The sequence below is a fragment of the Triturus cristatus genome, chromosome 10, assembly GCF_964204655.1.
Source record: "Triturus cristatus chromosome 10, aTriCri1.1, whole genome shotgun sequence".
Taxonomy (NCBI): Eukaryota; Metazoa; Chordata; class Amphibia; order Caudata; family Salamandridae; genus Triturus; species Triturus cristatus.
In genome coordinates, this window is record NC_140593.1 from 38154437 (window position 1) to 38179764 (window position 25328).

The window sequence follows — 25328 nt, forward strand, 5'->3', positions numbered from 1 at the left end:
AAATTAAAGAACACTATCCGTCGAGCAATCAAGGTCTCCGCAGAGACTGCTGACAGAGTCACTGAGGCTGAGGCTCACATTTTGGTCCTGGAGGAAGAATCTAGGACCCAGAAACAAGAGCTTGAAAACGTTAAAGCACATAGGGATGACCTTTCCTATAAGCTAACGGATCTAGAAAATCAGGCTCGTAGAAATAATTTACGATTTCTTGGTATTCCTGAAAACAAAGAAGGGTCTGATGCTAGACAATTTATTATTGAACTTCTGAATGAAGGTTTTCCGGATTTAAAATCATGGGACTGGGTAAAAAAAATTCAAAGGGCGCATCGCTTTCCCTTCTCTATTAAGAATACTCGGCAGGGTGAGTCAGAATATTCTCGAGCGATTCTTGTCAGTTTTAATAATTTTCTCGCCAGAGAAGAAATTTCATCTTTAGCTAGACCCGTGTAACGCAGCATTAATGATTGATTCGGGCTTTATAATTTGGTGGACTTTGATGAATTATAAGTCTCAAAAAAGTATACAGAATCAGGTCAACAGGCTACTGCTTATGGTGTTTTTTGAATCTCTAAAATGGGGAAGAAAATAAAAATCTGCTCGCTTAATATCAATGGTTTGAACGATTTTTAAAAAATGAGGATTTTGCGGCATCTGATCCAAATTTTGCAAATCGATATATTATGTCTACAAGAGACACATATTTCTTGGTCCAAGAGGAGTCTATTGAAAAATCTTGGCTTAGAACTGTTAATTTGTTCTAAACAAATGGGCGTGACAAGAGATGTTGCTATCTTTATTAAACATGGAATTGGTAAAAGTGTTAGAACCTCAGGGGACAAATGGGGGAGATGGGGGATTGCAGAAATTATTATTGAAGGGATTAAACTGACTGTTTGTTCAATATATGGTCCAAATTTAGATGACAAGGAGGTTTTTAACATAATCAATTCTGAATTAGCAACCTGGAATTATCCCCTAATTCTCTGTGGCGATTTTAACATTAATATCAATGCTAATTGTAATATTAGTAATATTTGGAATTATAATGGCTGCAAAATCCAAATTTACAGAGCTCTTAGAGAACTAGTTATCGATAATGGATTGATTGATGTATGGAATAAGCTTAGACCCACAGAATCAGGTTTTACCTACTTCTCGGCCCCACATCAAAAATTTGTCCGTCTAGATTACTTTTTTGTCTCTGCTCAGCTTGTTGATAATTTAAGGATTGATGTTTTACCCCAAATCATTTCTGATCATAATCCTATTGTTTTAGAATTACTACTTTCTTGCTGTTGACTCAGGGTGCCCTAGGGGGAAGTCTGGAAATCCACCTCTGGGGATGCAGGGACTTTGGCGCCCGGCGGGAGCTTCAGAATTGCAAACCAGACAGTTACTTCTTTGGTGCCTGCCAAGCAGGGGAGTCACTCCTTGACACCAAGGGAGATTTCTTCAGTCTTCTAGTTAAAGTAGAACATCAAAGGTCCAGGATATATGTTGCAGAGTTTAGTCCAGGGTAATCTAAAGTCGCAAGGACTGGGTTCCCATACTTATACTAAGTTTGGGGGTTGGACATACTCTAGGGACCCACCTATGGGAGGGTTTGGGAAGAGGGGTGGTTACACCCATTTCCTTTGTCCAGTTTCGCACAAGAGCAGGTGCAGGAAGCCCCTGCAACCGGTTTGAACTTGACTATGCACAGGGACACCAAGTGTGCCACCAGTGCAGGACTTTAAAGCACCAGAGAGTGCTCCTGCCCAGCCCCAGTACACATCTGCCTATCTGGGGAGGTGGTTACACCTCCCTGGGACAGGAAACCTATTGTCCAGGTCTCCCCTGTCGGAGTTTTTGTCAGCAGCAGGAGGCCAGACCCGTGTCTGTGGCAGTGGCATCCAGTTTGTGATGCCAGGGCTGTAGAACGTCTTTACCGGGTAGACCAATGTGAACATGTCTCTCCCTCTAGAAGGGTGGAATGCTACCCCCACTGCCAGAACTGGCGGGGAGGGGGATAGTATTCCAAAGCATTTGACACCAAACACGACATGTTTCCGTGCAGCCGATCCAGAGTTAGCATTTACAGCGAGGTTATAATGCAATTAAGAGTATATGGTCAGGCTGCACCACAAACAGCATCAGAGGAGGTACTCCGAACACAGGGGCTCTGCTCATGCAGGGGCACCCTCTCACATAAAAACCACGCACTCTGCCTTCAGGATTGTTAAGGCCTGTCTTTGGAGTGACTTATAGGTTTTATATGTGTGTGCAATGGTAGTGATATAGGCAACCTATATCACATTAAGGGGTGCAGGCACCACCTTACCCAGGCAGCAGTAGCAGACCTGTGGTGTCATTTTGGAGTGCTTCCCAGGGGTGGCATAATACATGCTTCAGCCCCTGGTAGGCCTTTGAGGTACCTATGCCCTAGCTACATAGTATACCATATACTAGGGGCTTATAAGGCACTCCAGAATCCAATTGGAAAAGTACCTAATGTACATTCAAACCATTTTACAGAGAAAGCAGATAGACTGGGGCCATGCATAGCAGGATCCCAGTCCAACTACGTCCTAAACCAGCAAAACACCAGGCAAAAAGTGGGGACAACCATATAGTCAGATTCCACCTTCCTACACCCAATAGCACTCCTGCTGCAGCTCTTCCTTCCCCTGCCAGCTGTGACGCGTGGGGGATCCTGGGATCAGTAGTCCAGCCTTGTCCAAACAATGAAGCTCATGATAAAGAAAACTGCCTGAAACACCCAGCAAAGAAACCTGCAGTAACAATTCAAAATAACGAATACTAGAGGAAGTTTGAGGTTTTGAAGGAGCCAGATTTAATATTTTAACTCAGACGACACCCAGATCATGCTCTCGCTCTCAGAAGACCCCTCCACCACCAGAACCAACTTCCACAACTTCATGACGAGCATTGCTGACTGGATAATTACCAACTTCCTGAAGCTCAATACTGTGGTGATTTTTGGGAACATCGCCTCTCGCTGACCCACACCCACAGAGCACGCCTGGAGCCTTGGCATCACTCTGGACAGCAATGGCTTCCTCCTTCCCTGATGGCAAGTTGGAGGTGACAAACAGAAGGTGCTCATTTCTGGTCAGCTCTCTTATCAAAATGTGGTTCTGCTCCTCACTGAAATGTATCTTCCTGTTCCCCTGGGACTCTACCTTGGCTGCTGCTGGGGTTGTTACCCTGACTGCTTGACCCCACAGCTCCATCCATTTCTTCGTTTTGAGATGTTGGGGATTGTTTTCTTCGAAAGCGTCTGTTTTTACGCCTTTCAGACGCACGATGCTCTCAAATGTGACGCAAAATTCCTTTGCGACCTGCAAATCAGCTTAGTGTCATTTTTGCTGAAAATGCTTTACATTGTCTTGCTTTCTCACGCAAAGTAGCTCTGCTCATCCCATAAGTGCCAATGACCGCTATGGACATGCGGGCTTTTTGAAACAAAATAAATGGGTGATTTTTCTCAATTTGTAAGGGCCCTACAGGTTTTCCAGCAATAATGGTTTGCAAAAAACATTTTTAAAGACAATAATAACTGAGAAAGCCAAAAGAGTGGCTGTAAGGGGCTGACCTATTGACTGTTCCAATGCTTTTTTAACTTAGGATAGACATGTAAGTTTGGAACGGGAGTGAGGCTAACCCAGAAAGGACTGGGCCGCCAGAAGAAAGAATATGACTGATGAGAGAGAAGCCGGTTTTACATTATCTTTTAGAGAAGGAAGAGTCCGCCCGTCCGCCCGGCCGCCCGGTGAGGGCCGTGCAGGGGGAGACGGCGCTAACCTCTGCGAGCAGTGTGACTTAAGGCAGCGGGCGTGTGACGGTGTGAAGGGGCGCGGGGCTATTTTCTATTCATTCTTTCATTTGTTGATCTCCACGCTTCTTCCCCTTGTCACCGCGCCCTGGTCCCAAATACTTTCACTTTCAAACAGAAGCAACAGTTCCCGGAGGTTGTCAGGGATGCAGATACACAGATTGCGCGGGGGGGGGGGGGGGGGGGGGGGGGGTGCGTAGTAACCGACACTATGGGATGCGTTACTACAAACACGTGAAGGGTATATTTACTGCGGGACTTCGAAAGGGCCAGAAGTCTCCAGTACCCGTCCGGCGGAGCTGAAGGCTGCTGCTCGAAGGTAAGTGCTCTGTGCTCCTGTGAGCCCGACACCCGTCATTCCTGCCTGTCTGAATTGTGCTGTGCCTGGAACGGAGTGTGCGCTGCTATGCATGCATGAGTGATGCTCAAGGGACTGACTGCAGCTACTGCCCGTCTCAGGCACTGAGCTCTATAGGGTCACACCAACCTATATGTGGGACGACAGCGATGATTGACGGGATAGGACTAGCTATAATGCCAATATTTAATTTATGCAATCAAGGGAGGTGACATATGGGGTGAGAAGGGAGTGAACAAACCCACATGTTGTAGCCCTGGGTATACTGAGGCTTCCCCTGACACCTGTGGCAACAGGCATTGCCTGGTTTATTGCAACCGTTGAAGGAACTGACTTCCAGGCAGATTCCCCGTTAGCACGTGGGGGGATATCTACAAGGAAATGGCACGGCGCTGCGTCATTTAAAAAACGCAGGGATTCGCTGTATTCACAAGAACACGGCAGACCATTCTGATTTCCTGTAACTCAGGCACGAAAAAAAGCTGTCTAGCGCCAACGCAGACACCCTTGCGCCATAGTGCAACGGCGCCTGCATTACAGGGGTGATTTCCTGTAACTCAGGCACCCTTGCTTATGGTGCAAGGTGTCTGTGTTGCCGGGATGATTGTTTATGTGCAGGAACGGGCACCTTCCTGCACATAAACAATCTTTAAAGGCGATTTGCTCTTTCTTTGTGTTCTGCAGCGAAAACGAATAGTAATAAAAGTATTTCTCCACTTGCACCAAACTAACGTTAGTTTTTTGCGCTACCTCAGATTTACAGACCCTTGTAAATCTAGGGCAGCGTCACAAGGTGTTACGGTTTGCAGTGGAACGCCCACAGCAACACCTATTGCATGCACCTTCCACACAGATACCTGTGAAAGGGGACAATATATACAAAGTGGTGTGAAGCCAAGGAAAGTGGCTTATCGGCGCTTTGTAAATATGGAGCAAGGGATTGTACCACCAGGGCATCTGAAAAAGTGACTTTCTGGTGGTGATATCCCCTTTTAAATATGCCCCTGAGAGGCATATTTACAGGAATTTGGGGTAGGGCAGCACACCAAGTCGACTTTGCTGCGCTACCCTACGCCACAGTGAAAGGGCAGGAATAATCTAATAAGGTGCATTCATTTCCTTTCCCCCAGTGCAGGCGCCGTTTCAACAGTCTGGCACCAACGCAGGCACCCTTGCACCAAGGGGGACCTTTCTGCACAAAAACGAGCCATGGAGGCTTTTTAGGTCTCGCGAGCCAAAGGCTCGAAGAGACATTTTATATGTGGGATTTTCAAAGTGCTACCCACAGTTTTGGCTGGCCTAAACCTTGAGTGCACGTTGGCGTGCACGTGCACAGCTGCTCCTCTGCTCATTGCATTCCCACCTCCCTTCTCACCCAGCCCTTTGATGCTCTGCTCAATTACTTTCACACGTGCGCAGCGCCATGTGTCTTTCCTCCGTAGCGATCGTAATTTAGGTCTTGCGAGCCAAAGGCTCGAAGAGACATTTTATATGTGGGATTTTCAAAGTGCTACCCACAGTTTTGGCTGGCCTAAACCTTGAGTGCACGTTGGCGTGCACGTGCACAGCTGCTCCTCTGCTCATTGCATTCCCCCCTCCCTTCTCACCCAGCCCTTTGATGCTCTGCTCGATTACTTTCACACGTGCGCAGCGCCATGTGTCTTTCCTCCGTAGCGATCGTAATCTCGATCTTTCACTTTCGCGGCCGCGTCATTGCCAAAGCTTGTTTTAACTTGGAATAAGCCTCATCTACACCAATCAGTCTAACTTTGTCAATACTTGTTTGCTGTTAGTGTTGGTCTTGCCAGTACTTGTAAAATTATGGCACTAGTATTATCAAAGTTAATTGCGGTGAGCAGCAATCTGGGAAGGTTATTTTCTATAATTCTAAAATGGCCATCTGTCGTTCACGGGTCATTAGCACCACTCGGCCACACGTCTTTCGCTTTGATCGCGTCTCTCGCTATTCCGTATTTTCTTCCCTTTCTTCATTCATTGTGTCCCTCTTTCTACACATTTTGTGTCACATCTACACGAGGCATGTCCCACACACACTCTCACTCCTTCGTCTGTAAACTCGATCCCATTTCTCTCTCTCGCAGTTGCATTCTGCTGACCCCCTCATCTCCTAAACTGCCTCCCTTTCCCCACATTTCCTTCGCATGCAGGGCAATGGAGCCGGTCAAGCTCTTTCCCCTCAGTTTTTCCTTTTCCCCACATTCAGCCCCAATCAGGCAGTTTTACTATCTCCTATCTGCGGTCACGGTTCTCTACCCCACTCCGTCCCTCCCTCCCTCGGATAGCCGCTGCCAGCCCCTCACGCGCACACACTTCCTTCCAGGAGCCCCTTCTCCCTCCCTGGGTATCGGAAGAGCCTCCGCTCGCAGCCTGCCTGCCTGGGCGCTGCCAGTAGGAAACACACCGGCATCTTGTAAATGTTCAAGGAATATTAATAGCCCTGGCTGAGATTGGGTATTTAAGTGTTCTCTTATAAAAAAGAAAGGTCAGATGTCCGGCATGGCTCCACGCCCACCCAGTGCTCAGAACAGGTGCTGCGTGGAGTTTCATGGCTGCTGTCCCCTACGGAGCTGTGGTACTGCCGGCCGACACCCTGCCTGCACAATGCTTCCCCAGCAGACCCATTCACCTCTACCGTTCCAGAGGAAGAGCCTCAGAGGGTGCTTGCGAGACCGTCCACTTCGATTTATCACAATATAAATAACCTTTTGTGCTGAGCTCGCGTGCACACACACCGTGCCAGTTCATATCACACACGTGCACTCCTAAGGAAGTGACAACAGCGCTACATAAATATACGTATTCATCTACCGTGTATTCACTCCTTCGCAGTTTCCTTCACTGGCGCACACTTTTCGTCGCTGCTGCAGTCAATCAGTGCTTCCATCATCCACTCGCTCACTGTGAAACTATCTCTCTGCTATGCATGTTCACTCATGTACAGTCACTAATCCATTCATTCTAGCACCTATTCACTGCTGCACTCACTCCTGCTCACCACTTCATTTGTGTACTCATTCATTGCTGCATGCACTTACACATTCTCTCGCTGTTGCACTAGCTGACTGATCCTCTCACTTTATGCTGCGCTCATTCACTCCCATACACCCACATATTCATTCCTGTGCTTGCTCGTTCACTTCTGCTCTCAATCACTCTTGCATGGGCACACATTCACTCCACCCCACCTATTAATTACTCTACGCATTCTCTACACTTACACCATACACACTTCAAAATTCACTGCCTCACTTGTTCGCTTCTGTACTCCCAATTTAACTGCTACTGGTTCATTCAGTCATTCACTACTGCAATCATTCACCAAGTGCACTCATCTATTCTGGTAGTCTTGCACTGATGTACTTATCCACCCCTTCACTCACCCATTCACATTAATTGCATGCCATAGTCATTCAACCTGTGAACTCATGCATTCATTAATGTCTGCACACACATTCATCCCTGCATTTCTATCTCGGTGCTACATTCACTTCTGCATGGCTCTTGGGGAAGCCTCATGTCCTGCCGCCTGAGTGCAGTCTGTCAGTGCTTTTCGAATTCCTGCCCACCCAACTACGACTTCTCCCATTTCTTGAAACCAGAAGGTGCCCCCTGCACCCACCATGCCCCCTCCAAGACAGTAGGAAACATTTACTTTACAGCCGCCAAACTGGCAGCGAGAATTTCCTCCTCCAATCTTCAAGCCTTTCTTTCTTTCCTTCCACTGCTTTCTTTCCTCCAATATACTTCTCACCCTTCACACACTGTTCTTATTTTTTTCTTTCTTTTCTTGTTAATTTCTCCCTCTTTCTGCATTTCTTTCTCATTCTGTCCTTTCTCCCACTTTATCTTTTCTAAATTACTCCTTTAATCATATCTCCCTTTCCTTCCTTCTTTCACTTCATTTTCAATCTTTTCTCACATTTTTCTTCTTTCAGTTGCCAGTTTGTCCAATTTACTCCAATTTCTCTACTTTTTTTGTTCTTACTTTCCTTTCAGAGGCATGTGTATGTTTTAAAAGCCACAGGATCTCCCCGAGGTGCGCAATTTCCTTAAATTGCATTTCTGCTCCTCCTACATCTGTTTGGGATTCTGTATAATTAATACTTCCTGATTGTCGTAAGCCCTCTCCCCACGGTGGGGAAATGAGCTAAATTTTCTTTACTCTTTCTGTTTATTAAAGAATCCTCCTTCAATAACTAATTAGCCAGTGTCCCCCTACTGAAGTAACCAATTAGCCCCCATTTCACATGCACTGCCCCCACTCCCCATCTTGGTGTTGTCCATATTCAGGACTCTTACTATTCACCCTTCACTCCATCCCTCATAGAGGTCTGTTTGCTGTTGTCTTCTCATTTGCACAAGATAAGTACATGTATGTATGTGTGTGTGTGTATATATATATATATATATATATATATATATATATCACCTACTGGTTTATTACAGTAATAGTGATTGAAATATTATTCACTATTAGTATAATTTAAACAAGCATTGGCAAAGCCAATAGGTCTCGCCTTTGGGACCTTATAAGTGTTTAGCCATGCAACAGTTGATGTTGTTGCACCAAGGATATTGTGCTGGATAACTAAACACTTATAAGGTCCCAAAGGCGAGACCTATTGGCTATGCCAATGCTTGTTCCTCTTTCTGTGTGTGCTGCAGAATGAAGGACACATGGAAAGAAAAAAAAAAACAGAATTAAAGATATTTCTCCTCAATACACCTTCACTGGGGAGGTATATCTTTATGGCGCATTTCCAGGTTTACATAGTCTTGTAAATCTGGGGATGCATCAAAATCCATGCGTGCTGCGTGGAAACCAAAAAATCAAATACGGAATGGATCACTTGACCTGAATAACCAGGGTTTGCGTAATTCGTACAGTGTACCGATAAAAAACCCTCATTCACGTTAACAGGTAGGTAAAAGCAGTATATCTTGATTCTCCGCTCTGTTGTTAACAACATGACAGCATAATCATGGGGTTAGTTATGTGCTTCCTCCACCCGGAGATTGACCAACTGGTTATTTCAGTAGTGATCTAGAGATAAGTGATTGTGTTGAGGTGAAGTGAAGTAAAAAGTTAAAAATCTCATAGATCCAGAATGTACTTTTAATCAGACTGGGTTCGAGATAGGTAAAAAGTTTTGACGTGCACAAGGAGACTAATTATGATCTCATGCACTGTATGGTGTCCGTAAAAAGGTCGACATGTTTCAGCCCTTTGGTTTGCCCCTAGGGGTCAAGTGGGCTTTCTTCAGGACCTAGAGAGTGAGGGGAGACCGTTTGTTGTGGGGGTCTCCTGTGAGAAGGGGGGAAAAAGAAAGTTTCTTAATCCACCCTGTGTTAGTCCAATTGGAACCTTGAATCCCTGATTGCGGGCTTCAACAGGTACTTAGGCGGCCATGTCTGCTCTGTGGCAGTGAGGCACAACTTGTGCTGGCTCTTCCTCTAGTAAAAAGAAAGGAGGTTAGATCGGAGCCTGCTATGATCACCGTGAAGACTGAGTTCAGTAACCCAAGGCCCATTGGTCTGACCACAAAGAAAGTTGACCACGAGAGGCCCTGTTGGACAGTTTGAAGAAGACAGTGCACACTGGGCACCCAGAGCAAACAGAAGTGACTTGAGGAACTAGAAGTCTCACTGGCGTCGCAAAGTAGAAGGTGCATGCCAGAGCACTGAGAAGAAGGAAAGGGGTAGGATCAGCCAGATCACACTGGGAAATTTGACACCCGACCAAGCCAGGAAGGAGAGAAGATCAGGTGGGAAAGTTGAAAATAGTATTATGGACCTAAATGGCATACACTGTATGGGATACATACACCATGTAAAGTTAGATACAAAAATATATATTTTTTATTTATTTTTTTATATTCATCATATTTCCATCTAATTTAAAAACAGAAGAAAAGAGCATACTAGAGGGGATGATAACCTCAATATTTGAAAGTGCATAATGTTTACACATTCACAACTCTAATCACTCTCATAAGTGCTATCGCTGTGCTGTAAATGTTTCAATTCTAAACAATAACAACAGCAAATATTCTTGTATATGAAATTCATTAAACATTCATCAAAGTATTATACAAGTTCTTATTTAATATCGTTGAGAGGATATTCATTTCTGGCATGACTCTGGAAATTTTAAATCCTACACATGTTTCGGCTGGAGCCCTTCATCAGGAAGCCATGTACATAAGTCGTAAGAAAAACCTAAACAGGGTATATGTAAACAAAAACATGTATAAGTGTTGCATATGAGTCCTATTTACATGGTATGTCCCCGAAGGGAATATTAACAAAGATTTTTACTGAATTAACATACACATTTAAAAAACACTAGTCAAAAAAACTGCACAAATATCTAAAAACTCCTGATATGTGCACCATCCCTTTAAATCATAATGAATTTATCACCTTATTGCCATCACCAAGTGTTAGATTTCAAGATGTGAGACTTAGAAGTGAAACATTAGCTAGGTATAAAAAAAAAAGAAAAGTTTGAGGGAAAAGAAGAAAGGAAATAATGTAACCCAGTGTATCTACTAGATGTGGGCTCTCATATCAATGTAGGTTCGGTATTAGATTAAGATGAGCAGGGAAAATATTTACCTCATGAGATATATATTGGGCGCTCTAACCTCTGGAAACTTCAGACTCAATAATGGTCTTATACATACAATTCTGTAAATGATCAAAAAAGGAGAATCATTTTGATTGATTTAAATGAGGATATGTAAGAGGGACATACATATGGACTTAGATATGCCATTACCTCTTTTTGGAATGGACAAAGAAGGTATAGGAGACTGTAGTATTATGATTTCCCGTGTTCGGGAATCTCTTCTAAGTTCAAAGGTAAGCCAATACGGCCTAATCAGCCTCATGTATCTGACCTGCTCCCCATGACTGTCAGCCTTAACCTTTCCCTTTCTTTCAGTCCGACCAGATACCTACGGTTAGAACTTTAATCTTTTAGGAGCCTTTTTACATTAAAAACGTGAAAAATTCATAACTGTGAATCAACTGATTGGATGTAATTCATTTTGGTGGCATTTTATTTATTAAAACCATTCTATTTTCCTATAGTTGTTAGGGTTTTTTCTTGCCTTGTGTATTCACTTCACTACTTTTTGTGTGCTGTATAAATAGTTTACACTAGTGATTCTTATCCTTTTGACTTCTGTGGACCCCCACTTAATCATTACTGGATTCCAAGGACCCCGACTGAATCGAAATTGAAACCTGGGAACCCCCACTTGGTACTTACTGAAAGCTGGTGACCCCTGCCTAAGCTTTACTGATAATTTGGACCAAAAACAATACCTAAAAAAAACAGAAACATGCATTCATCAATCAGATATGCAAATTATGAAACATTTTATTTAATGCACAAATATAAAATATCTAAATTTGAATGGGAAGGTCGGATCTTCTCTAAATCCAAGTGAGGCCACTCGTTGGCCATACAACATTTCTGTTTTTTATGCACTTGCACCGCTTCAATGAATCAATCTGAGTATGCTATCTTAATATTTAGCTTCCAATTTCAAATCCCTTCACATTTACGGAATGTTTTAAAATGTTCCATTTCTTATTTATTTATATACTTTTTAATAATCTATTAATATTTAATATTGTAAGAAGTCACAGACACCCTGAATAGGGTTTGCAGACTCTCAGGGGTCCCCAGACCACAGGTTAAGAACCACTGATCCACACTTTACCTCTAACTTTATCCTGATTGATCTTGTGCCAAGCTACCAGAGGGTTAAGCAGAGGTGAATTTAGGGGCTTTTGTAGGTCACCCTGACATGGTTTGTGGTTGTTGCCTGAGTGGGGCTTTCACCCCTCTCAACTAATAACCCAGTTTCTTACAACCTCGATTTTAAAGGCCTCATATTAAATGAAATGATGAGCTGTGCATAATCTTTTCTCTTATTTCAGAAATGTAGGGGTATGTTTACAAGGGGTTATCGCCACCAGAATATCACTGTTGGACTTGGCCCTTTTTGCAGGGTCATCCCTGAACTTTTTTGCCTTCCTCCTATACTTTGTCTGACCTGTTGTTTGTGGTTTTATGACTCTTAGCAGTTTATCACTGCTGATCAGTGCTAAAGTGCATATGCTCTCTTTTGTAAATTGTGTTATGGATTAGTGACTCCATGATTGGCTTATTTGATTTACTAGTCAGACCCTAGTACAGTGCACCATGTGTGCCCAGGGCCTGTAAATTAAATGCTGCTGGTGGGTTTCCAGCACTGGTTGTGCCACCCACAGAAGTAGCTTGTAAAATGTGGCTCAGGCCTGCCATTGCAGAGCCTGTGTGCAGTCTGGGACTGCCATGTCAACTGTGCACCCACTTGCCAGTCCCTAAACCTTCAATTTTCTACATAATAGCCACCCCTAAGGTAGGACAAACTCAGACAATTAAGATGAACACGTGTGATAACAACATAGGAAAAAAAAACATGTAATATGTGAAGACACCAACCAGGCTGAGACCCACCGCAAACATGCTAACCAGGAGGAGGAAGGAACAACGAGCTCCAATTTACCATCAGGCAGGAATGTAAAAAAACTCTCCAGTAACAGCGGCTAGGATTAAGCTACAAATATCAAAGGGGAAATTGGAAGGTGCTCCTGGTGCCAACGGAATCCCGCCAATAATGTACAAGCAAGATGCTGACTTCTGGAGTAACACACTGGTTCCAGTCTTCCAGGAAATTAGGGAAACAGCGATATGTCCATTGTCCTGGAGAGGATCGATAATAAGCCCAATCTATAAACAAGGCGAAAGGAGTAATCCAAGTAATCGTCAATTTATCGCCCTAATTGACACAGAGGCAAAGTACTATGCGGGACTCCTCCTGGAGGAACTAACATCCTGGGCAACCTTAAAACATATCATCCCCGCTAACCAAACGGGGTTCTGCAGGCGACAGGGTACAACAACTAATATCATGGCACTAACTCTATTGATAGATGCGGTTAAGACAGCAAAGAGCTCGCTATTCCTATGTTTCATAGATTATAGTGCAGCGTTCGATCATGTAGACCGCACCAAACTCTGGCAGAAACTGGAAAAATGGGGGATACCAGGGCCTCTTCTGAAACAGCTGATCCTACTGCATACCAACACTTGGGTCAAGATCAAGCTGGGATCTGGGACGCACCTTTCAAGGCAAATCAACACCACCAAAGGCCTAAAACAAGGGTGCATTCTAGCTCCCATGCTGTTTAACCTTTTTCTAGCAGACCTTCCAGGGGAACTGGATAAAACCAAATCCCATGCCCCACGGTTGGGGACATCTCGCTATCAAATCTTCTATACGCAGACGACTTGGTCTTTATAAGCCGGTCCCCAATTGGACACCAACACCTTCTGGACACCACCAACAAATTCTCACAAAACAATGCGTTAAAGATCAACTTAAACAAATCAAAAGTAATGACAGTGAATTATACTAAAACAAAGAAACTTTCATGGTTCCTGGATGGACAGAGGTTAGACCGGGTAACTAACTACAAATAACTCGGGGTACTATTAGACAGCAGAGGCTCATTTAAACCCCAACTAGAGGCCCTGCGTCGGAAGGGCACAACATTCTACTTCTCAATGAAGCCCCTGAAGAAAGTCCCCCCTGCTCGAACAATGGATCCTCTCTTACAAGTGATCAGAGCACGATTGCTCACATATGGAAGTGAACCAGTGCAAGGGAAGGACGCGACCGCTCTAGATAAAATAATCAGCAGAGCATACAGGGCAATCTTCCAGCTGCCGAATTAGGTGTCGCCTGCCCAAATCCGTCTTGAATTTGATCTCCAGAGACAAACGGTGGAGAGAAGAGGCGTCTACATAAAAAGTTGGCGTAAAATCAGAGGCGCGGAGCAAGGATTCCTAAATGCCCATCTCTGGACCGAATTATCTACCCGAGAGAACTCACCTGCCAAGAAGTACCTGCTGGAATCACTGGAATATCTCAAATTGACAAACCTCTGGGAGTCATCCACAGATAACAAAAGCTTCAAAAAGGTGGTAACAAAAGTAACTAAAACGATTTCAACCATAGAAGATAAAGAAATTCTGGCCAAGAGTGCTCATGATGGACAGTGCTGAATGATTATAAAGCTCTTAAGCCACTAGAATATCTGAAAACGGGACTTACACAGAAGACAAAAGAAAAAGTTCTAAAATTGCGCTTCGGCATCCAACCAATCCTTCCTCACTTGGCACCTTGGAAGAGGAGAGCAGGTGAACATCTCTGCCATCTTTGTGGAACAGGAAAAGAGGACTTAATACACATAATTTGTATCTGCCCAAACTTGATAGATATAAGGCGCGCCATACTCCGAGTAATATGAAACCAAAAGGGCATAGGAAGCTGTAGGCAGGCTGTGAAGCTGTGATTTAAACCAGAGGAGATCCAGCTAAACTGGAGACTAACAAAGTACTTCGACATAGTGGCCAGAAGACTTAAGAGCCGGTAACAGGCGTAATGAAGAACAGCAAGCAGTTACAGCACTTCAATTACATAAAGAGACAGCCTGCCAAGAATCTTGCCAAGCTATAATTGCACTGAAGCACGAGAACTTTATCTCCCAAGAAAAAGATCACACAGATAACGTAATTGTGACTGATACGACCTTTATTGAGAGTAAAATATTTTCTTCTTTCTTATTTAAAGAACTAAAGTACAATACAAGGTTGAAAATAATTTTAATGATGAAAGTTTTTAACATTGTGAGTTTTAATTAACTGTACAATAAAAAAATATTCTTATTCTTATTCTATCTTGTAGCATCGCCACTGGGCCGCAGTAAGAAACGACGCATCAACTCCCCACACAGTAAGGAAGCGAGCCTCAACTCCCCTGTGCAGCAGTAAGGAACTGACGCATCCACTCCCCTGAGTGTAAGGAACGGCGCATCAACTTCCCAACGACCCTTTTGCTTCTTTTGTGACGCATCTAAGGTACTTTGAGAGTAAAGTGTTGCATTTACCATTTACATTGAACTAAGCTATTCCTTCCATTTTAAAGTCTATTTTTGATTACAGTATTGTGGATTTTTGTTGTTTGATCTTGTGTTAAGTCTAGTAAAGATTACTTATTTTTCTAAACTGGTGTGGTGTACATTTGTAGTGTTTTCACTGTATTACTGTATGTGTTCACGAATGCTTTACACACTGCCTCTGAGATGAGCCTGTCTGCTCGTGCCAAGCTACCAAGGGGGTGAGCAGGGTTTATTCAGGAGTATATCCCCTTTCCCTGACTAGAAGCAAGGGTCCCTATTTGGACAAAGGTATGTACCATTACCAACTAGAGACCCCCATTTCTAACAATCACTTTCTTTTATGTTTTAGTGGCGATAACCACTTCGCCTTATTTACAAGGCAGGGTTAAGCCACTTAACAAGGCTAAACTCCTCCCTAAAAATAATGCTCCAATTCATGTACCACTTAGGGAGAAACTGGCTGCAATGGGTGTTGCAGAGGGTGTTCTGCCGTGACATCCATTGCTTTTAGACGCTGCCCCCGGTGCTGCTATGTGTGCAACACACATAGAAAGAGCAAATCGCCATTAGTGATTTTCCATGTGCAGGAACGTGTCGCTTCCTGCACATAAACAATCATTAGATAATGACGATTTGTAACTTCTATATATGCTACAGAATGCAACAAATATAGAAGATACAAATCGCCATAAGTGATTCTTTAAGTGCAGGAAGGGACATCATTCTCTACACTATGATGAAAGGGTGCTGGTGTTGACACTAGGCAGCTAAAATTAGTGCTAGGTGAAAAGCAGTGGTGCGCCGTATTATTGTAAATACGGCATGTCCCTACGCTTTCAGAATGTCAGAGAGCTCCGTTACCAATTGTGGCGTAACACCACAACGCTCTGGTATTCTGTTAAAATATGCCCCCAAGTTCCAGCAGTGTATTCATTCTTGTAATACTGTACAGTTGTTAGATTGTAGGTGAAGGCCACTAGATGTATTTTTTAATGAGTTGATCAGTGAATTTCAGCATATGTGCTTGAGATGTACTAGTGGAGAAGAATGATGATTCTGATAGGTTAACTGAATAAAGAATCAACATGTTATTAAAGACAAGGAGGTTAGCATTATGCATAAACTTTTATTCACTCCTTCTGAGCAGCAAGCCATTAAAAGGTTCCAAGAATAGAACTTAAAACATCACAATGAGAAAATAGAACGTTTAGTCCCATATAAACTGTGGGGCATATTCTCAAGGAGTTATCGCCGATTTATCGTCACCTTAGCACAGCCAAACTTGCGATCAAGTTATCACCCCATTCACAAGCTGGTGCTAAAATCCGATATCACCAGTTTATCGGCGATAGCATCCTCAAAAAACATCGCCACGGATGACCCCGGCAACTATCGCTAATGAGATCCAGAGTAGGCGTTCCCAAGCAAAAAGCTGCGACAACACGACTCCGCAACATTCTCAATGACCAGCCAGATCGGCGATAAGATCCCAAAACAGGCGATAAGGCACGTTGGCAGCATGAAACTAACACCTGCTCAGACCTCGTATAAAGTCGGGCGACAACCGGCAGCAGCTAAGGGAGCGCAGCCCAGAGCCAAACATGAAGAACAAGAGATGCCCAGGAGCAACTGAACATGCAGGCTGGATCCCCAATAGGGCAACAATACCCACCGCCACCACCCCCAGACCCCCCCCCCTTGGACAAACAGAATGCACATCAACACCACGAAACCATGAACCAAACAAATCATCTGCAGTCACACAATCACAACACCTAACATGCAGGTGCGGCCGAAAAAGGGAAATTATACATAGATATAATATAATCTAAATAACAACTTTATTATAGATTAAACAAAAAACAACAATCTTGAAGAGGCACGGCGGGTCTTCTCTGGGCATTCTGTAAGTCACAGCCTGCAAGACAGAAATACAGATAAGAAGATGTGTCATGCGCCCAGCAAAGTACAGAGAAAGAGAGCAAGAGAGAGAGAGAGGGAGAAAGAGAGTGAGAGAGGGAGATAGAAAGAGAGAGAAAGAGAGGGAGAAAGAGAGGGAAAGAGAAAGAGAGGGAGAGAGAGTGCCGACACTGCAGACCCAGGCCTCACTGCACACCTGCAGCCACCGGTGTGTCTCCAACCACGTGCCGGTACACACTACAGTCCCCAGGTCCCTCATCTAAAACAGTTGCCAGAGACATGAATGGCAGAGTCCATACATTAGCACACGCCATCCATGCTTGCCTGCCCATGCGCACACCGGCTGCTGCACTCCAGCCCCTCCCACCGCCCAGCAGTGATTGCCCACCCCTGCGCAACCAGGCCTCACTGCTCACCTTCCACCACCGGTGTGTCTCCAAGAGGGCCCACCACGTGCCTGTGGGAGGTCCAAGCCCGAGGCCCGCGACCATGGCACCCTCCACATCATGCAGCCACGCACCCCGGGCCACCAGGTCACACACTTGATTCTGGGTCTTGATTTTGCTATGGCAGAGAACATATCAGTGCACACGGCATCATCGCAGGCTGCACACCCGCTCAGCACTACAGGTGCCACTAACTCTGTGAACCACGTGTCAGAAGGCCCGCACTGCCCGCTGGCTCAGGCCTACATGGCGGTCCAGCAGGGCTCACAATAATGCCACCATTCCGGACCGCCTGGACGGCGCATCATCGCAGGCTGCACACCTGCTCAGCACTTTAGGTGCCCCTACCTCAGTGCACCGAAAGACACTGTCCAGTGGCAGTGTGCCTGCCGCAGTGCATCCGGTGCCACCAAGTCACTGCCATGCAAGCCATGGACCCTTTATGATTGAGTACCGTGGTGTGGACGCCATAATGTTACCCCCGGCACCGGGCAATGTGAGGTGGCAAAATGAAAACCACACGGGGACACCCAGTTACAGAGTGGAAATGGCGCCCAGCACGCGTGCCAGGCCCTTTTTATTGGCAGGGTCACATGTCCTGTGACACCTGTGCTGGATGGGTGTGGTGTGGGTGTGAACCAGCTGTGAGGGAGTGGCTGTGGCATGCTGACAACTAGACCTCGGAGCAGCAGATCCCTACAGGAAAGACATGGACATGTAGCGTTGTCCCCCCCCCCCTGTGAGTGTAAGTGGAGTGGGCTGGCCTGGCGTATGCCAGTCCAGCATAAGGGTGTGAACAATGACCCCCGGGCTCTGGGCGTGCTTCCATTCTGGGCTGGACAAGGAAGTGACTAATGCGTGTGTCTCCGTTCTAGTGTCGGTGCCACCCGGACAGCAATCGACAATGTGTCACGCTGAGACCCAAGTCCCACAACATCAGTAATATGGACGTAAGAGGGAATCATTGACCCTACATTCATCCATACCTCCACACTTGCAAGATCATAGACATGACACATCGGTGTAACAGGGAATGTTTAATGCTCATTCAATGGAGTGTCGGAGCTGGAGCAGTACAGGACCATGCAAACCCCACTGTACATCGATAGCCCGTGGAGGGCTAGCCAGAGTTATTCAGGGAAGGACAAGTACATCAGATGAGGAGGAGTTCAGTCCGCAGTCTGATAGCTGTGTCATTGGTGACCAAACAGAATAGGGCAGTCCATGTCGAGGTCCAAGGTGAGTGTCGCAGAGTGCATCGGTGGACAGTGGAAGGTGATGATGCAGAGGGCAGAACCAAGCAGAAACAGGCCATATGGCAGAGATGAATGCTACAGCTTTCTTCTCACCACCATGGCAGATTCATCCGCATATTCATTCTCTGCTGTTTCATGTGCCTCACATGTGGGTGGCGGTATTCTGTCTCTAGCACTGTGTGACAGTGACACCTCAGGGGCCGTAGGTGGAATGTCTGCTGCACTGTGTGGCACTGACATATCAGGGGCCAGAGATGTGGATAGAGTGGTAGCAGCAGCATGCATCAGCTTCAGGCCTTGTGGCAGCAATGCCGTGAGATGGTCTTTAGGGCATTGAGGGACCCAGCTACCTCTCGCTGGTGTGCAGCAGTGGCAGCCGCTCTTTAAGCCCGCGTCCGCTCCATGTTCTCCATGAGCCTCCGCATGAGTCCCAACTCACGGGTGAGCTCGTTGGAGCCACTCTGAATAGACAGTCGTTCTTGTCGCACAGTCAGGACTCTAGCGATGTCAGCCATGGTTCGTTGGAGAGCATGAAGCGGACTGTGGGTGTCCGTTAGGGACTGTGAGTGGTCCCTGATGAGACTCAGACACCCACGTATGGTGTCTAGTTTGTCTGCCGTGCGGTCGAACCCCACCTGCACCTGTTCAGCCAGCTTCTCCTGGCACCCCAACACACGGCGTTGGAAGGCCATGTGTTTGTCATGGGGTCCTGGGAGGCAGCCGTGGTGGTGGGTGCTGCCTGTTGTGTGTTCTGTGCAGGGGTGGGTTCTCCTTGTAGCAGCTGGGCTGCCCTGCTCCTGGAAGTGGGCTGCGGAGGCTGTCCACGAGCTGTTGGAGGGCGTCGGAGTCGAAGGTGTGATGGTCCTCTTCGTCATCAGAGAAGAGAGGTTGGGACTGCTCTGCAGGAGGTGTTGAATTTCCCTCTGCAATGTGAAGGGGAGATGCAGTTCAACATTGTGTTCACATGTATGCCGACGCATTGTACATGTTTACATTCAGACTGAATGACAGTGCACATTGTGACTGTTTGTGGGGAGCTGCCTATATGATGCGGGACAGTGGACATATTGACAACATCACGGATGTGTGTTTGTACTTGTGCATTGTCAACTCATATTTCCCTGCGATGCCATATGTGATTGGCCATTTTCTGCACACAAGCGGCACCAGTTGTGTCCTCTGTTCTGTTGTGGACGTGTTGAGGATTGTGCCACATTGTTGTCAATGTTGATGTGCTCTGCATGTGATGTGTGAGCCGCATTTTGGGGGAGTCACCCCTGCAGCTCTGATGTGGCTGCTCCTTATCCCTTACATGTGGTTTCCTCTGACTTCTGTGCTTATACAGTGCTGTGATGTTGCATACTTGGGTGCATTGGTCTCTTGGTGGGAGTTGGGGGTCTGGGGCCTGGTTTGTCAGCAGATGTGATGTGCTTACTTGTGCATGTGTGCCATTGTGCCCATCTCTTCCCGTCCCCCCAGTACCTGGTCGTTACTCACTCTGTTGGTTGCTGTTGTGTCCGGTCATGTTGAGCAGTGTCCGGGCCCCCGACTCCTGCCACCGTCTCCCCACTGATGACTGTGGACACCATTTCCTTCATCCCGTCCAGCTCCTCCTGTGGCTCTGAGCTCATTCCTCCAGTCTGCATTGCTGCCTTTCGGATGTTTGTGAGCTTCGGCTTGGTTTTGCACTTGACATCATTCCAGCGCCTCTTGACCTCTTCCATTGTCCTCTTCAGCACTCCGACTGCATTCCTTGTCCAATATGGACTGCCATATTCCATTTTTAGTTGCCAGTGACACAGTGGAGGTGACGAACAGTAGTTGATGGTGTTCTATCACCTCCGTTATCAGGATCCTGTTTTCCTGCGGACTGAACCTTTTCTTCCTACTCTTCTTGTCCTTGTCCTTGCCCTTCCCTGACCCCGAGGTCCCAGACTGGTCCTCCGGGGTGTTTGTGGGGTTCTGGTTGTCCTCTGCACTTGCTCCGGCTGACTCCATTGTGCTTCGCTGTTGTTTGGCTTTTGTATTTGGTTTTTTTTCTACTTATCGCGTGGGGATTGCAGGCCTGTGGCTGGTTTTCGCTGATTTTTTATCGTGATTCGTGTTCATTGCCGTTTTTTTTCTTGGTAGTGTTTCGCATTTTTGCAGCGTTGCGTTGATTTTAGCGCGTTCATTTGATGCATTGTGGTGGGTCTAACGCATGGTGCAGCCGTGTTGAGAATACCACATTGACACAGTGTAATTTTCCCGCAATAGACTGCGATGTGAAGAGTTGCGTTAAGCTACTTTTGCGGTAGTTATCACACGTTCTTGAGAATATCCCTCTGTGTGTCCTCCATCTTCCTTCTCTTTTGTTTGTTCTTCTTGTATTATCCTTCATATTGACTCTATTCCTTTCTAATTATCTGTAAAACGAAAAATACAACATGAAACCAATCCATACACTTTCCAATAAACATAAATGATAACCAATCAACATTTTACAATATACTTAATAAAAAAAAAGAGATATCATATATGCCCTATCCTTAACCCCTCGAGGGCAAGGGTGGTTGGGATAATTCTTTATTCAGTTAACCTATAAGAATCATCATTTTATTGTAAAGATAGAAGGCTAGCATTATGCATACTCAAAGCTTTTCAAAACACATTTTGAAACATGATACATAGCCTTAAAATAACACCTCCTAAATGTTTCAGCAGATGACCAATCAGCTGCTTATAGAATGTTCTCTAACCAACCTCCCATCTTACAGACGTTACTTGCCATAGCTCCTCTGACTGAATAAGCTAGAAACTTAGACATATCCACATCTGCTTCATTCATAGCTGCTTTCACCCATCTTGCTATCACAGCATTAGTTACCGCTTTAAAAGGTTTTACATAAGAAATTAACAGCTGCTCAACCCCTGCACTTCTCTTATCCAACATTCTTCTCTCATACTCGTTCAAACAACTCAACACATATTGATTAGGTGAGTTGTCAAATCTTGGGTGGAAAATAGATCTGGACATCGTCTTAGTCCGTTTCCATTTGCAAATCTCAAAAACCACACCGTCTGGTTTAAAAATACCTACAAGACACCTCCTAAGCATGAATTAACTTGTACTGTGGCCAAAGCTGGGGACTGAGATATTCCCCTACCACAGTATGTCTCATTGATACAAACAGAAATGTTGTGCCATCAAAGTTTTCTATATTGGCCAAATCACAAAAAAATAACATACATGTGACAATGGAACATCAAAAGACATGATTCATTCTATACATGAGATCTCTGACAGATCATCTGTGAGACCATTACCACATGGCCTGATTACCATTCCCACTGTTTCACCAAAACTGCGAGACTTGGTCACTCGTAGCAAGTACCATATACCAGTTTTACTAAAATTGTCATCTGTTGCACTGTTTATAGGTGCTGTCAGCAAGCATAATTGTTAATCTTTTTTTTCACCTCACAGTTCTATGTTTCATTCCTCTTTAAACACAAGTAGATATCTGAAAAGCAAATATGAAATACATTTAACTTTATGTTTGAAACTGGGTTTCTGGTTGGCAGAGGTATACACCCTGTCCCAAAAGGAACCACAATCCTAGTCAGGGGAAGTCAGATACGCACTAAAAGATTACCTCTTCTCACCCTCTGGTAGCTTTGCACAGAACAGTCAGGCTAAACTAAAGAGGCAATGTGTAAAGTATTCTGTGTAACACACACACACACAGTAACACTATGAAAACACCACAAAAGACTCCATACTGGTTTAGTACACTAGACAATAATTTTGTTAATAAATCAAAACTAAAATGACAAAAATCCAAAAGAATAAGTTGAGATATGTATTTTTAAAGAATAAAAAGAGTTCTAGCGCTTAGAAGCAATACGCGTCAATGGGGGTTATCTGGTCACATTAGAATGGGGCAAGTAAAAAGTTTGGCTGACCAGGATGGAGCGTGGGCTGGCTACAGGACCACACAGACCCTGGTGAACAAGATACTTTATCCTGGTCTCAAAAGAGAGGTGCGTCTATTTTTTCCATGCATTCAGGCTATGCGTTGGTTCCAAAGGCGAAGCGCCAAAGCCGAGAGGCGATGGTTCTCAGTTCGATGCACCAGTTTCTCTACACAGTCGAAGAGTGTATTGATCTCTCCACACTGCTATGGCGGGGGAAACAGCCTTTGCACTGCTGTCAGAACCACGCAATACCATTACTGCACGTTGATTATAGCACATATGTGTTTACCATGCACATTTTTACAAAACATATGCCTTTACCACATGTCCCTGTACAACAAAGATTTAAATATTTTACAAAAAGTATAAACCCATTACGCTCCTGGCAGTTTAAGTAACATTTAAGTTTCAGCATGTACGAGATTAAGCTACTGCCGGTCAGTTCATATGTTAACTGATATGTCATAAGCTAGCGGAGTTGGTTCTGCTTTTTAGCAGCCTGGAAGTGAAAGGTGACCTGCTTTACACATAATCAAGGATCATGCCAGGGGTTTAATTGAACTACTAATCAATTGTTTGGCAGAAGAAGAGAAAGTGACTGTGCAGTGCCCCTTATTTTTTTTTAAGGACTTTGGGGCAGATTTATGAGCCCTGTGCGCCACTTTTTCGCCGCCGTTGCGTTGCTTTTGTGACGCAGCGGCGGCGCAAAGCCAGCGCCATGCTGCGGGCTATTTACAACGTGACTCATCTATGGAGATGCGTCACGTTGTAAATCTTGCGCCACATGTGGGCGTACCTTCACAGGGGCGGGGGCGTTCCGGAGCAGGAATGCCTCCAAGAAGTGGCTGAGTGAAATCTACAAGATTTCACTCAGTCACTTTTGAGCCCATGCTGCGTCAAATCCCTTCGCCTGCTGAACTTACAAACAACAATAGTCCCTAGAGAAGGAGGAATGGAAACATCGTTTCCATTCCTCTTTCTCTAGGGACTATTGTTGTTTGTAATTACATAATTCCCAGGGTCCCTGGTCGACCTCCTATGGGTGCTCTTGTTGTTATTTAAATACAGCAACTTTGCTGGGCACTGTTTAAGAGCCCTATGGCCTCAATAGAATACACAGTGTGACCTCGAGTCCAAAAAGTTTGTATGACGTTACATATATGAATGCATAAACGGCTGCTATCTTCGCTTTTTAATTAGTATAGCATTTAGACACAAGTTTATACTGCTTAGTTTTTAACTTTTATGTCTATGTCTATGTGAGCATAGAGCACTACTGCCCATGAGTATGCCTAGTGTACTTGAAATGCCTAAAGCACAACGAGTATAAAGTTGTACCCAAAATGACGCTACACAAACTGAAAAATGCTTACACCATATATATATAAGCCATGGGTTACAGAGACATTATAGTTTGGAAATGAAAATAAAAAAAACTTAGAAATTCATTGAAAAGAAAAAAAAGGTTACAGGGACGTCATAGTTAGGCTCGGTTTTCACTAGTACAAAACCAGTGAAATTCAGTAGTTATAGTTAGCTGAGCCAACTCGTGCCCCCGCAATGCCCTGTTTATGATCTCACATATTACATTACTCATGACATGGTCAGTGACATCACTGATGACATCACTGATCATATCTCAAATGACATCACTGATGACATTATCCAGTGATTGTGAGTGTTTTAAAAAAGTTTATGAGTGTCGAATATTATATACCAAGGAATATTGATGAATCAGTGGGTGTATAAGTGCCTATATGGATGATTCAGTAGGTGATTGACTGACTGTATAAGTGAGTGATTCGCTGTCTCAGTAAATGTATGGGTAAGTGACTGGTTGTGTGAATGTCTGTCAGTTGGTGTCTAAGTGGCTGTATGGGTTTGTGAGTGGGTACGTGAGTAACTGTAGTGGTGAGTGATTGGTTGTCTGAGTCCCTTTATGGTTGTTGAGTGTCTGTGTGGGTAGGTGATGGGGTATGTGACTGCCTGTATGGATGAGTGAGTGGGTGAGTCTGTGGCTGTATGGGTTAATGAATGCATGTGTGAAGGGATGTATGGGTGAATGAGTATGTGTATGGCTGTGTGGGTGAGTAAGTGGATGTGTCAGTGGTATACGGGTGAGTAACTGAGTATGTGAAAGGCAGTATAGGTGAGTGATGGGATATATGAGTAACTGTATGGGTGAGTGGTTGAATGCAAGAGTGGCTGTATGGGTGAGTGAATGGTTGTATCAGTGACTGTATAGGTGAGTGAGTATGGCACCATTGACTCCAGCATCGTCAACCGAAGTCACTGCTTGCACCGCAACCTGTGGCCACTGCACAAAGCATCACCCCACTTCGCATTGCAACCTTGGGTCTACCAATGACCATGCTTCAGCGATGCCACTACCACTGTCTGCACCCTGACTTGTGGATACCGCATGTCGAATCCCCTCGCTTCACACTGCAGCCCTGGTCTCACCAACAACGCCGGACACCATCCCCAAGCTGCTGCCTGCACTGTGACCTGTA

General features: G+C 45.0%; 1 protein-coding gene across 2 annotated transcripts in view; it reads left to right on the forward strand.

Annotated features, from left to right (window-relative positions):
- Positions 1-4076: 4076 nt before the first annotated feature.
- Positions 4077-25328, forward strand: part of LOC146788772 (uncharacterized) — a 136559-nt gene continuing 115307 nt past the window's right edge. For both annotated transcript variants that reach the window (XM_085630327.1, XM_085630329.1), the window contains exons 1-2: positions 4077-4154; positions 15023-15195. The gene's annotated coding sequence lies outside the window, so the exon portion shown is untranslated. The remainder of the gene's footprint in view (positions 4155-15022; positions 15196-25328) is intronic.